This window comes from Lissotriton vulgaris, chromosome 1_1 (genome assembly GCF_964263255.1).
Source record: "Lissotriton vulgaris chromosome 1_1, aLisVul1.2, whole genome shotgun sequence".
In the NCBI taxonomy this organism is placed as follows: Eukaryota; Metazoa; Chordata; class Amphibia; order Caudata; family Salamandridae; genus Lissotriton; species Lissotriton vulgaris.
The window spans coordinates 235,787,206-235,799,149 of record NC_141685.1 but is presented as its reverse complement, the minus strand read 5'-3'; the positions used below and the strand labels follow the sequence as shown (position 1 = coordinate 235,799,149).

General features: G+C 39.6%; 1 non-coding gene across 1 annotated transcript; it reads left to right on the top strand.

Annotated features, from left to right (window-relative positions):
* The first annotated feature begins 5,101 nt into the window (after positions 1–5,101).
* Positions 5,102–5,174, top strand: TRNAK-CUU (transfer RNA lysine (anticodon CUU)). The gene has a single exon. It is a non-coding gene; the product is annotated as a tRNA-Lys (tRNA).
* Positions 5,175–11,944: the final 6,770 nt, after the last annotated feature.

Sequence of the window (11,944 nt, the reverse complement as noted above, 5' to 3'; positions counted from 1 at the left end):
CTAAAGTGGTTTAATCAAAAGGGTTCAGGTATTCTTTAGCATGTGAGAGGAATTTGAATTCTTATGCAATCTCAAAATGAAGTTCTCACAACTTCCATTTTCATTTTCTCTTATTTTTTTTTGACACTCTGTCCTCTGAAGGATGTATAAATCTGGCTTTCCATGCAAAACAAGAGTAGAGGAATATCCAGGATTTGATTTTCTTCACAAAAAGGGATTGGTCTGCATACTGTCTTAAGGAGGAAGCCCGGCTAGCTCAGTCGGTAGAGCATGAGACTCTTAATCTCAGGGTCGTGGGTTCGAGCCCCACGTTGGGCGAAAATGAGTAATTTTTGCTGGATTATTGCATTGACTCTCATAATCTGGTAAATATTCTTGCATTAGACATGCAATAACTATCAGAAATGGTATCTCCCTTGGTTTCTCATTGGTGGGAAATTTAACTTCAAGATTAGCTGGGGTATGAGTCTAGATGAACACACCGCAATATCACTCATATTCGAGTAGTAAACAGGCCAACCTGAACTGTAAAACATCCCATAAGTGGAGGTAAGGCATAAGTTAGGAGTGAACTTAACACTGTTATGGGCAATTGGACTTCAAATAAAGTGCGGAAGGCAGTAAGGTTACTTTTTTCATGTTATGTAGATTAAACACACAGGGGAATTAGCTCAAATGGTAGAGCGCTCGCTTAGCATGCAAGAGGTAGCGGGATCGATGCCCGCATTCTCCATTATAAAATTTGCATACATTTTATTTTTAACTTGTCATTGCCCATGGTCATTGCAGAGTAAGAACAGAAAAATCACAGATGGCTTTCAAATATGGTCTCATTATAACAACTAAAGTGGTTTAATCAAAAGGGTTCAGGTATTCTTTAGCATGTGAGAGGAATTTGAATTCTTATGCAATCTCAAAATGAAGTTCTCACAACTTCCATTTTCATTTTCTCTTATTTTTTTTGACACTCTGTTCTCTGAAGGATGTATAAATCTGGCTTTCCTTGCAAAACAAGAGTAGAGGAATATCCAGGATTTGATTTTTTTCACAAAAAGGGATTGGTCTGCATACTGTCTTAAGGAGGGAGCCCGGCTAGCTCAGTCGGTAGAGCATGAGACTCTTAATCTCAGGGTCGTGGGTTCGAGCCCCACGTTGGGCGAAAACGAGTATTTTTGCCTGAATATTGCATTGACTCTCATAATATGGAGATTAATCTTGCATTAGGCCTGCAATAACTCCCAAAAAATTGTCCAGGAATGGATTTCCTTCATAAAAAATGATGAGTCTGCATACCATCTTGAAGTGGGAGCCAGGCTAGCTCAGTCGGTAGAGCATGAGACTCTTAATCTCAGGGTCGTGGGTTCGAGCCCCACGTTGGGCGAAAATGAGTAATTTTTGCTGGATTATTGCATTGACTCTCATAATCTGGTGAATATTCTTGCATTAGACATGCATTAACTATCAGAAATGGTATCTCCCTTAGTTTCTCATTGGTGGGAAATTTAACTTCAAGATTAGCTAGGGTATGAGTCTAGATGAACACAGCGCAATATCACTCATATTTGAGTAGTAAACAGGCCAACCTGAACTCTAAAACATCCCATAAGTGGAGGTAAGGCATAAATTAGGAGTGAACCGAACACTGTTATGGGCAATTGGACTTCAAATAAAGTGTGGAACGCAGTAAGGTTACTTTTTTCATGTTATGCAGATTAAACACACAGGGGAATTAGCTCAAATAGTAAAGCGCTCGCTTAGCATGCGAGAGGTAGCGGGCTCGATGCCCGCATTCTCCATTATAAAATTTGCATACATTTTATTTTTAACTTGTCATTGCCAAGGTCATTGCAGAGTAAGAACAGAAAAATCACAGATGGCTTTCAAATATGGTCTCATTATAATAACTAAAGTGGTTTAATCAAAAGGGTTCAGGTATTCTTTAGCATGTGAGAGGAATTTGAATTCTTATGCAATCTCAAAATGAAGTTCTCACAACTTCCATTTTCATTTTCTCTTATATTTTTGACACTCTGTCCTCTGAAGGATGTATAAATCAGGCTTTCCTTGCAAAACAAGAGTAGAGGAATATCCAGGATTTGATTTTCTTCACAAAAAGGGATTGGTCTGCATACTGTCTTAAGGAGAGAGCCCGGCTAGCTCAGTCGGTAGAGCATGAGACTCTTAATCTCAGGGTCGTGGGTTCGAGCCCCACGTTGGGCGAAAACGAGTCGTTTTTGCCTGAATATTGCATTGACTCTTATAATATGGAGATTAATCTTGCATTAGACCTGCAATAACTCCCAAAAATTGTCCAGGAATGGATTTCCTTCATAAAAAATGATTAGTCTGCATACCATCTTGTAGTGGGAGCCCGGCTAGCTCAGTCGGTAGAGCATGAGACTCTTAATCTCAGGGTCGTGGGTTCGAGCCCCACGTTGGGCGAAAATGAGTAATTTTTGCTGGATTATTGCATTGACTCTCATAATCTGGTGAATATTCTTGCATTAGACATGCAATAACTATCAGAAATGGTATCTCCCTTGGTTTCTCATTGGTGGGAAATTTAACTTCAATATTAGCTGGGGTATGAGTCTAAATGAACACACCGCAATATCACTCATATTCGAGTAGTAAACAGGCCAACCTGAACTGTAAAACATCCCATAAGTGGAGGTAAGGTATAAGTTAGGAGTGAACTGAACACTGTTATGGGCAATTGGACTGCAAATAAAGCGTGGAAGGCAGTGAGGTTACTTTTTTCATGTTATGCAGATTAAACACACAGGGGAATTAGCTCAAATGGTAGAGCGCTCGCTTAGCATGCGAGAGGTAGCGGGATCGATGCCCGCATTCTCCATTATAAAATTTGCATACATTTTATTTTTAACTTGTCATTGCCCATGGTCATTGCAGAGTAAGAACAGAAAAATCACAGATGGCTTTCAAATATGGTCTCATTATAACAACTAAAGTGGTTTAATCAAAAGGGTTCAGGTATTCTTTAGCATGTGAGAGGAATTTGAATTGTTATGCAATCTCAAAATGAAGTTCTCACAACTTCCATTTTCATTTTCTCTTATTTTTTTTGACACTCTGTCCTCTGAAGGATGTATAAATCTGGCTTTCCATGCAAAACAAGAGTAGAGGAATATCCAGGATTTGATTTTCTTCACAAAAAGGGATTGGTCTGCATACTGTCTTAAGGAGGGAGCCCGTCTAGCTCAGTCGGTAGCGCATGAGACTCTTAATCTCAGGGTCATGGGTTCGAGCCCCACGTTGGGCGAAAATGAGTCATTTTTGCTGGATTATTGCATTGACTCTCATAATCTGGTGAATATTCTTGCATTAGACATGCAATAACTATCAGAAATGGTATCTCCCTTGGTTTCTCATTGGTGGGAAATTTAACTTCAATATTAGCTGGGGTATGAGTCTAGATGAACACACCGCAATATCACTCATATTCGAGTAGTAAACAGGCCAACCTGAACTGTAAAACATCCCATAAGTGGAGGTAAGGCATAAGTTAGGAGTGAACTGAACACTGTTATGGGCAATTGGACTGCAAATAAAGTGTGGAAGGCAGTGAGGTTACTTTTTTCATGTTATGCAGATTAAACACACAGGGGAATTAGCTCAAATGGTAGAGCGCTCGATTAGCATGCGAGAGGTAGCGGGATCGATGCCCGCATTCTCCATTATAAAATTTGCATACATTTTATTTTTAACTTGTCATTGCCCATGGTCATTGCAGAGTAAGAACAGAAAAATCACAGATGGCTTTTCAATATGGTCTCATTATAACAACTAAAGTGGTTTAATCAAAAGGGTTCAGGTATTCTTTAGCATGTGAGAGGAATTTGAATTCTTATGCAATCTCAAAATGAAGTTCTCACAACTTCCATTTTCATTTTCTCTTATTTTTTTTGACACTCTGTCCTCTGAAGGATGTATAAATCTGGCTTTCCTTGCAAAACAAGAGTAGAGGAATATCCAGGATTTGATTTTTTTCACAAAAAGGGATTGGTCTGCATACTGTCTTAAGGAAGAAGCCCGGCTAGCTCAGTCGGTAGAGCATGAGACTCTTAATCTCAGGGTCGTGTGTTCGAGTGACACGTTGGGCTAAAACGAGTAATTTTTGCCTGAATATTGCATTGACTCTCATAATATGGAGATTAATCTTGCATTAGACCTGCAATAACTCCCAAAAATTGTCCAGGAATGGATTTCCTTCATAAAAAATGATTAGTCTGCTTACCATCTTGAAGTGGGAGCCCGGCTAGCTCAGTCGGTAGAGCATGAGACTCTTAATCTCAGGGTCGTGGGTTCGAGCCCCAAGTTGGGCGAAAATGAGTAATTTTTGCTGGACTCTCATAATCTGGTGATTATTCTTGCATTAGACATGCAATAACTATCAAAAATGGTATCTCCCTTGGTTTCTCATTGGTGGGAAATTTAACTTCAAGATTAGGTAGGGTATGAATCTAGATGAACACACCACAATATCACTCATATTCGAGTAGTAAACAGGCCAACCTGAACTGTAAAACATCCCATAAGTGGAGGTAAGGCATAAGATAGGAGTGAACTGAACACTGTTATGGCCAATTGGACTTCAAATAAAGTGTGGAACGCAGTAAGGTTACTTTTTTCATGTTATGCAGATTAAACACATAGGGGAATTTGCTCAAATAGTAAAGCGCTCGCTTAGCATGCGAGAGGTAGCGGGCTCGATGCCCGCATTCTCCATTATAAAATTTGCATACATTTTATTTTTAACTTGTCATTGCCAAGGTCATTGCAGAGTAAGAACAGAAAAATCACAGATGGCTTTCAAATATGGTCTCATTATAACAACTAAAGTGGTTTAATCAAAAGGGTTCAGGTATTCTTTAGCATGTGAGAGGAATTTGAATTCTTATGCAATCTCAAAATGAAGTTCTCACAACTTCCATTTTCATTTTCTCTTATTTTTTTTGACACTCTGTCCTCTGAATGATGTATAAATCAGGCTTTCCTTGCAAAACAAGAGTAGAGGAATATCCAGGATTTGATTTTCTTCACAAAAAGGGATTGGTCTGCATACTGTCTTAAGGAGGAAGCCCGGCTAGCTCAGTTGGTAGAGCATGAGACTCTTAATCTCAGGGTCGTGGGTTCGAGCCCCACGTTGGGCGAAAACGAGTAATTTTTGCCTGAATATTGCATTGACTCTCATAATATGGAGATTAATCTTGCATTAGACCTGCAATAACTCCCAAAAATTGTCCAGGACTGGATTTCCTTCATAAAAAATTATTAGTCTGCATACCATCTTCAAGTGGGAGCCCGGCTAGCTCAGTCGGTAGAGCATGAGACTCTTAATCTCAGGGTCGTGGGTACGAGCCCCACGTTGGGCGAAAATGAGTACTTTTTGCTGGATTATTGCATTGACTCTCATAATCTGGTGAATATTCTTGCATTAGACATGCAATAACTATCAGAAATGGTATCTCCCTTGGTTTCTCATTGGTGGGAAATTTAACTTCAAGATTAGCTAGGGTATGAGTCTAGATGAACACACCGCAATATCACTCATATTCGAGTAGTAAACAGGCCAACCTGAACTGTAAAACATCCCATAAGTGGAGGTAAGGCATAAGTTAGGAGTGAACTGAACACTGTTATGGGCAATTTGACTTCAAATAAAGTGTGGAACGTAGTAAGGTTACTTTTTTCATGTTATGCAGATTAAACACACAGGGGAATTAGCTCAAATAGTAAAGCACTCGCTTAGCATGCGAGAGGTAGCGGGATCGATGCCCGCATTCTCCATTATAAAATTTGCATACATTTTATTTTTAACTTGTCATTGCCAAGGTCATTGCAGAGTAAGAACAGAAAAATCACAGATGGCTTTCAAATATGGTCTCATTATAACAACTAAAGTGGTTTAATCAAAAGGGTTCAGGTATTCTTTAGCATGTGAGAGGAATTTGAATTCTTATGCAATCTCAAAATGAAGTTCTCACAACTTCCATTTTCATTTTCTCTTATTTTTTTTGACACTCTGTCCTCTGAAGGATGTATGAATCTGGCTTTCCTCGAAAAACAAGAGTAGAGGAATATCCAGGATTTGATTTTCTTCACAAAAAGGGATTGGTCTGCATACTGTCTTAAGGAGGGAGCCCGGCTAGCTCAGTCGGTAGAGCATGAGACTCTTAATCTCAGGGTCGTGGGTTCGAGCCCCACGTTGGGCGAAAATGAGTAATTTTTGCTGGATTATTGCATTGACTCTCATAATCTGGTAAATATTCTTGCATTAGACATGCAATAACTATCAGAAATGGTATCTCCCTTGGTTCCTCATTGGTGGGAAATTTAACTTCAAGATTAGCTGGGGTATGAGTCTAGATGAACACACCGCAATATCACTCATATTCGAGTAGTAAACAGGCCAACCTGAACTGTAAAACATCCCATAAGTGGAGGTAAGGCATAAGTTAGGAGTGAACTTAACACTGTTATGGGCAATTGGACTTCAAATAAAGTGCGGAAGGCAGTAAGGTTACTTTTTTCATGTTATGTAGATTAAACACACAGGGGAATTAGCTCAAATGGTAGAGCGCTCGCTTAGCATGCAAGAGGTAGCGGGATCGATGCCCGCATTCTCCATTATATAATTTGCATACATTTTATTTTTAACTTGTCATTGCCCATGGTCATTGCAGAGTAAGAACAGAAAAATCACAGATGGCTTTCAAATATGGTCTCATTATAACAACTAAAGTGGTTTAATCAAAAGGGTTCAGGTATTCTTTAGCATGTGAGAGGAATTTGAATTCTTATGCAATCTCAAAATGAAGTTCTCACAACTTCCATTTTCATTTTCTCTTATTTTTTTGACACTCTGTTCTCTGAAGGATGTATAAATCTGGCTTTCCTTGCAAAACAAGAGTAGAGGAATATCCAGGATTAGATTTTTTTCACAAAAAGGGATTGGTCTGCATACTGTCTTAAGGAGGGAGCCCGGCTAGCTCAGTCGGTAGAGCATGAGACTCTTAATCTCAGGGTCGTGGGTTCGAGCCCCACGTTGGGCGAAAACGAGTAATTTTTGCCTGAATATTGCATTGACTCTCATAATATGGAGATTAATCTTGCATTAGACCTGCAATAACTCCCAAAAATTGTCCAGGACTGGATTTCCTTCATAAAAAATGATTAGTCTGCATACCATCTTCAAGTGGGAGCCCGGCTAGCTCAGTCGGTAGAGCATGAGACTCTTAATCTCAGGGTCGTGGGTCCGAGCCCCACGTTGGGCGAAAATGTGTAATTTTTGCTGGATTATTGCATTGACTCTCATAATCTGGTGAATATTCTTGCATTAGACATGCAATAACTATCAGAAATGGTATCTCCCTTGGTTTCTCATTGGTGGGAAATTTAACTTCAAGATTAGCTAGGGTATGAGTCTAGATGAACACACCGCAATATCACTCATATTCGAGTAGTAAACAGGCCAACCTGAACTGTAAAACATCCCATAAGTGGAGGTAAGGCATAAGTTAGGAGTGAACTGAACACTGTTATGGGCAATTTGACTTCAAATAAAGTGTGGAACGTAGTAAGGTTACTTTTTCATGTTATGCAGATTAAACACACAGGGGAATTAGCTCAAATAGTAAAGCACTCGCTTAGCATGCGACAGGTAGCGGGATCGATGCCCGCATTCTCCATTATAAAATTTGCATACATTTTATTTTTAACTTGTCATTGCCAAGGTCATTGCAGAGTAAGAACAGAAAAATCACAGATGGCTTTCAAATATGGTCTCATTATAACAACTAAAGTGGTTTAATCAAAAGGGTTCAGGTATTCTTTAGCATGTGAGAGGAATTTGAATTCTTATGCAATCTCAAAATGAAGTTCTCACAACTTCCATTTTCATTTTCTCTTATTTTTTTTTGACACTCTGTCCTCTGAAGGATGTATAAATCTGGCTTTCCATGCAAAACAAGAGTAGAGGAATATCCAGGATTTGATTTTCTTCACAAAAAGGGATTGGTCTGCATACTGTCTTAAGGAGGGAGCCCCGGCTAGCTCAGTCGGTAGAGCATGAGACTCTTAATCTCAGGGTCGTGGGTTCGAGCCCCACGTTGGGCGAAAACGAGTAATTTTTGCCTGAATATTGCATTGACTCTCATAATATGGAGATTAATCTTGCATTAGACCTGCAATAACTCCCAAAAATTGTCCAGGAATGGATTTCCTTCATAAAAAATGATTAGTCTGCATACCATCTTGAAGTGGGAGCCCGGCTAGCTCAGTCGGTAGAGCATGAGACTCTTAATCTCAGGGTCGTGAGTTCGAGCCCCACGTTGGGAGAAAATGAGTAATTTTTGCTGGATTATTGCATTGACTCTCATAATCTGGTGAATATTCTTGCATTAGACATGCAATAACTATCAGAAATTGTATCTCCCTTGGTTTCTCATTGGTGGGAAATTTAACTTCAAGATTAGCTAGGGTATGAGTCTAGATGAACACACCGCAATATCACTCATATTCGAGTAGTAAACAGGCCAACCTGAACTGTAAAACATCCCATAAGTGGAGGTAAGGCATAAGTTAGGAGTGAACTGAACACTGTTATGGGCAATTGGACTTCAAATAAAGTGTGGAAGGCAGTAAGGTTACTTTTTTCATGTTATGTAGATTAAACACACAGGGGAATTAGCTCAAATGGTAGAGCGCTCGCTTAGCATGCGAGAGGTAGCGGGATCGATGCCCGCATTCTCCATTATAAAATTTGCATACATTTTATTTTTAACTTGTCATTGCCCATGGTCATTCCAGAGTAAGAACAGAAAAATCACAGATGGCTTTCAAATATGGTCTCATTATAATAACTAAAGTGGTTTAATCAAAAGGGTTCAGGTATTCTTTAGCATGTGAGAGGAATTTGAATTCTTATGCAATCTCAAAATGAAGTTCTCACAACTTCCATTTTCATTTTCTCTTATTTTTTTTGACACTCTGTTCTCTGAAGGATGTATAAATCTGGCTTTCCTTGCAAAACAAGAGTAGAGGAATATCCAGGATTTGATTTTCTTCACAAAAAGGGATTGGTCTGCATACTGTCTTAAGGAGAGAGCCCGGCTAGCTCAGTCGGTAGAGCATGAGACTCTTAATCTCAGGGTCGTGGGTTCGAGCCCCACGTTGGGCGAAAACGAGTAATTTTTGCCTGAATATTGCATTGACTCTCATAATATGGAGATTAATCTTGCATTAGACCTGCAATAACTCCCAAAAATTGTCCAGGAATGGATTTCCTTCATAAAAAATGATTAGTCTGCATACTATCTTGTAGTGGGAGCCCGGCTAGCTCAGTTGGTAGAGCATGAGACTCTTAATCTCAGGGTCGTGGGTTTGAGCCCCACGTTGGGCGAAAATGAGTAATTTTTGCTGGATTATTGCATTGACTCTCATAATCTGGTGAATATTCTTGCATTAGACATGCAATAAATATCAGAAATGGTATCTCCCTTGGTTTCTCATTGGTGGGAAATTTAACTTCAATATTAGCTGGGGTATGAGTCTAGATGAACACACCGCAATATCACTCATATTCGAGTAGTAAACAGGCCAACCTGAACTGTAAAACATCCCATAAGTGGAGGTAAGGTATAAGTTAGGAGTGAACTGAACACTGTTATGGGCAATTGGACTGCAAATAAAGTGTGGAAGGCAGTGAGGTTACTTTTTTCATGTTATGCAGATTAAACACACAGGGGAATTAGCTCAAATGGTAGAGCGCTCGCTTAGCATGCGAGAGGTAGCGGGATCGATGCCCGCATTCTCCATTATAAAATTTGCATACATTTTATTTTTAACTTGTCATTGCCCATGGTCATTGCAGAGTAAGAACAGAAAAATCACAGATGGCTTTCAAATATGGTCTCATTATAACAACTAAAGTGGTTTAATCAAAAGGGTTCAGGTATTCTTTAGCATGTGAGAGGAATTTGAATTCTTATGCAATCTCAAAATGAAGTTCTCACAACTTCCATTTTCATTTTCTCTTATTTTTTTTGACACTCTGTCCTCTGAAGGATGTATAAATCTGGCTTTCCTTGCAAAACAAGAGTAGAGGAATATCCAGGATTTGATTTTTTTCACAAAAAGGGATTGGTCTGCATACTGTCTTAAGGAGGGAGCCCGGCTAGCTCAGTCGGTAGAGCATGAGACTCTTAATCTCAGGGTCGTGGGTTCGAGCCCCACGTTGGGCGAAAACGAGTAATTTTTGCCTGAATATTGCATTGACTCCATAATATGGAGATTAATCTTGCATTAGACCTGCAATAACTCCCAAAAATTGTCCAGGAATGGATTTCCTTCATAAAAAATGATTAGTCTGCATACCATCTTGAAGTGGGAGCCCGGCTAGCTCAGTCGGTAGAGCATGAGACTCTTAATCTCAGGGTCGTGGGTTCGAGCCCCACGTTGGGCGAACATGAGTAATTTTTGCTGGACTCTCATAATCTGGTGATTATTCTTGCATTAGACATGCAATAACTATCAAAAATGGTATCTCCCTTGGTTTCTCATTGGTGGGAAATTTAACTTCAAGATTAGGTAGGGTATGAGTCTAGATGAACACACCACAATATCACTCATATTCGAGTAGTAAACAGGCCAACCTGAACTGTAAAACATCCCATAAGTGGAGGTAAGGTATAAGTTAGGAGTGAACTGAACACTGTTATGGGCAATTGGACGGCAAATAAAGCGTGGAAGGCAGTGAGGTTACTTTTTTCATGTTATGCAGATTAAACACACAGGGGAATTAGCTCAAATGGTAGAGCGCTCGCTTAGCATGCGAGAGGTAGCGGGATCGATGCCCGCATTCTCCATTATAAAATTTGCATACATTTTATTTTTAACTTGTCATTGCCCATGGTCATTGCAGAGTAAGAACAGAAAAATCACAGATGGCTTTCAAATATGGTCTCATTATAACAACTAAAGTGGTTTAATCAAAAGGGTTCAGGTATTCTTTAGCATGTGAGAGGAATTTGAATTCTTATGCAATCTCAAAATGAAGTTCTCACAACTTCCATTTTCATTTTCTCTTATTTTTTTTGACACTCTGTCCTCTGAAGGATGTATAAATCTGGCTTTCCTTGCAAAACAAGAGTAGAGGAATATCCAGGATTTGATTTTTTTCACAAAAAGGGATTGGTCTGCATACTGTCTTAAGGAGGGAGCCCGGCTAGCTCAGTCGGTAGAGCATGAGACTCTTAATCTCAGGGTCGTGAGTTCGAGCCCCACGTTGGGCGAAAACGAGTAATTTTTGCCTGAATATTGCATTGACTCTCATAATATGGAGATTAATCTTGCATTAGACCTGCAATAACTCCCAAAAATTGTCCAGGAATGGATTTCCTTCATAAAAAATGATTAGTCTGCATACCATCTTGAAGTGGGAGCCCGGCTAGCTCAGTCGGTAGAGCATGAGACTCTTAATCTCAGGGTCGTGGGTTCGAGCCCCACGTTGGGCGAACATGAGTAATTATTACTGGACTCTCATAATCTGGTGATTATTCTTGCATTAGACATGCAATAACTATCAAAAATGGTATCTCCCTTGGTTTCTCATTGGTGGGAAATTTAACTTCAAGATTAGGTAGGGTATGAGTCTAGATGAACACACCACAATATCACTCATATTCGAGTAGTAAACAGGCCAACCTGAACTGTAAAACATCCCATAAGTGGAGGTAAGGCATAAGTTAGGAGTGAACTGAACACTGTTATGGGCAATTGGACTTCAAATAAAGTGTGGAACGCAGTAAGGTTACTTTTTTCATGTTATGCAGATTAAACACATAGGGGAATTAGCTCAAATAGTAAAGCGCTCGCTTAGCATGCGAGAGGTAGCGTGCTCGATGCCCGCATTCTCCATTAT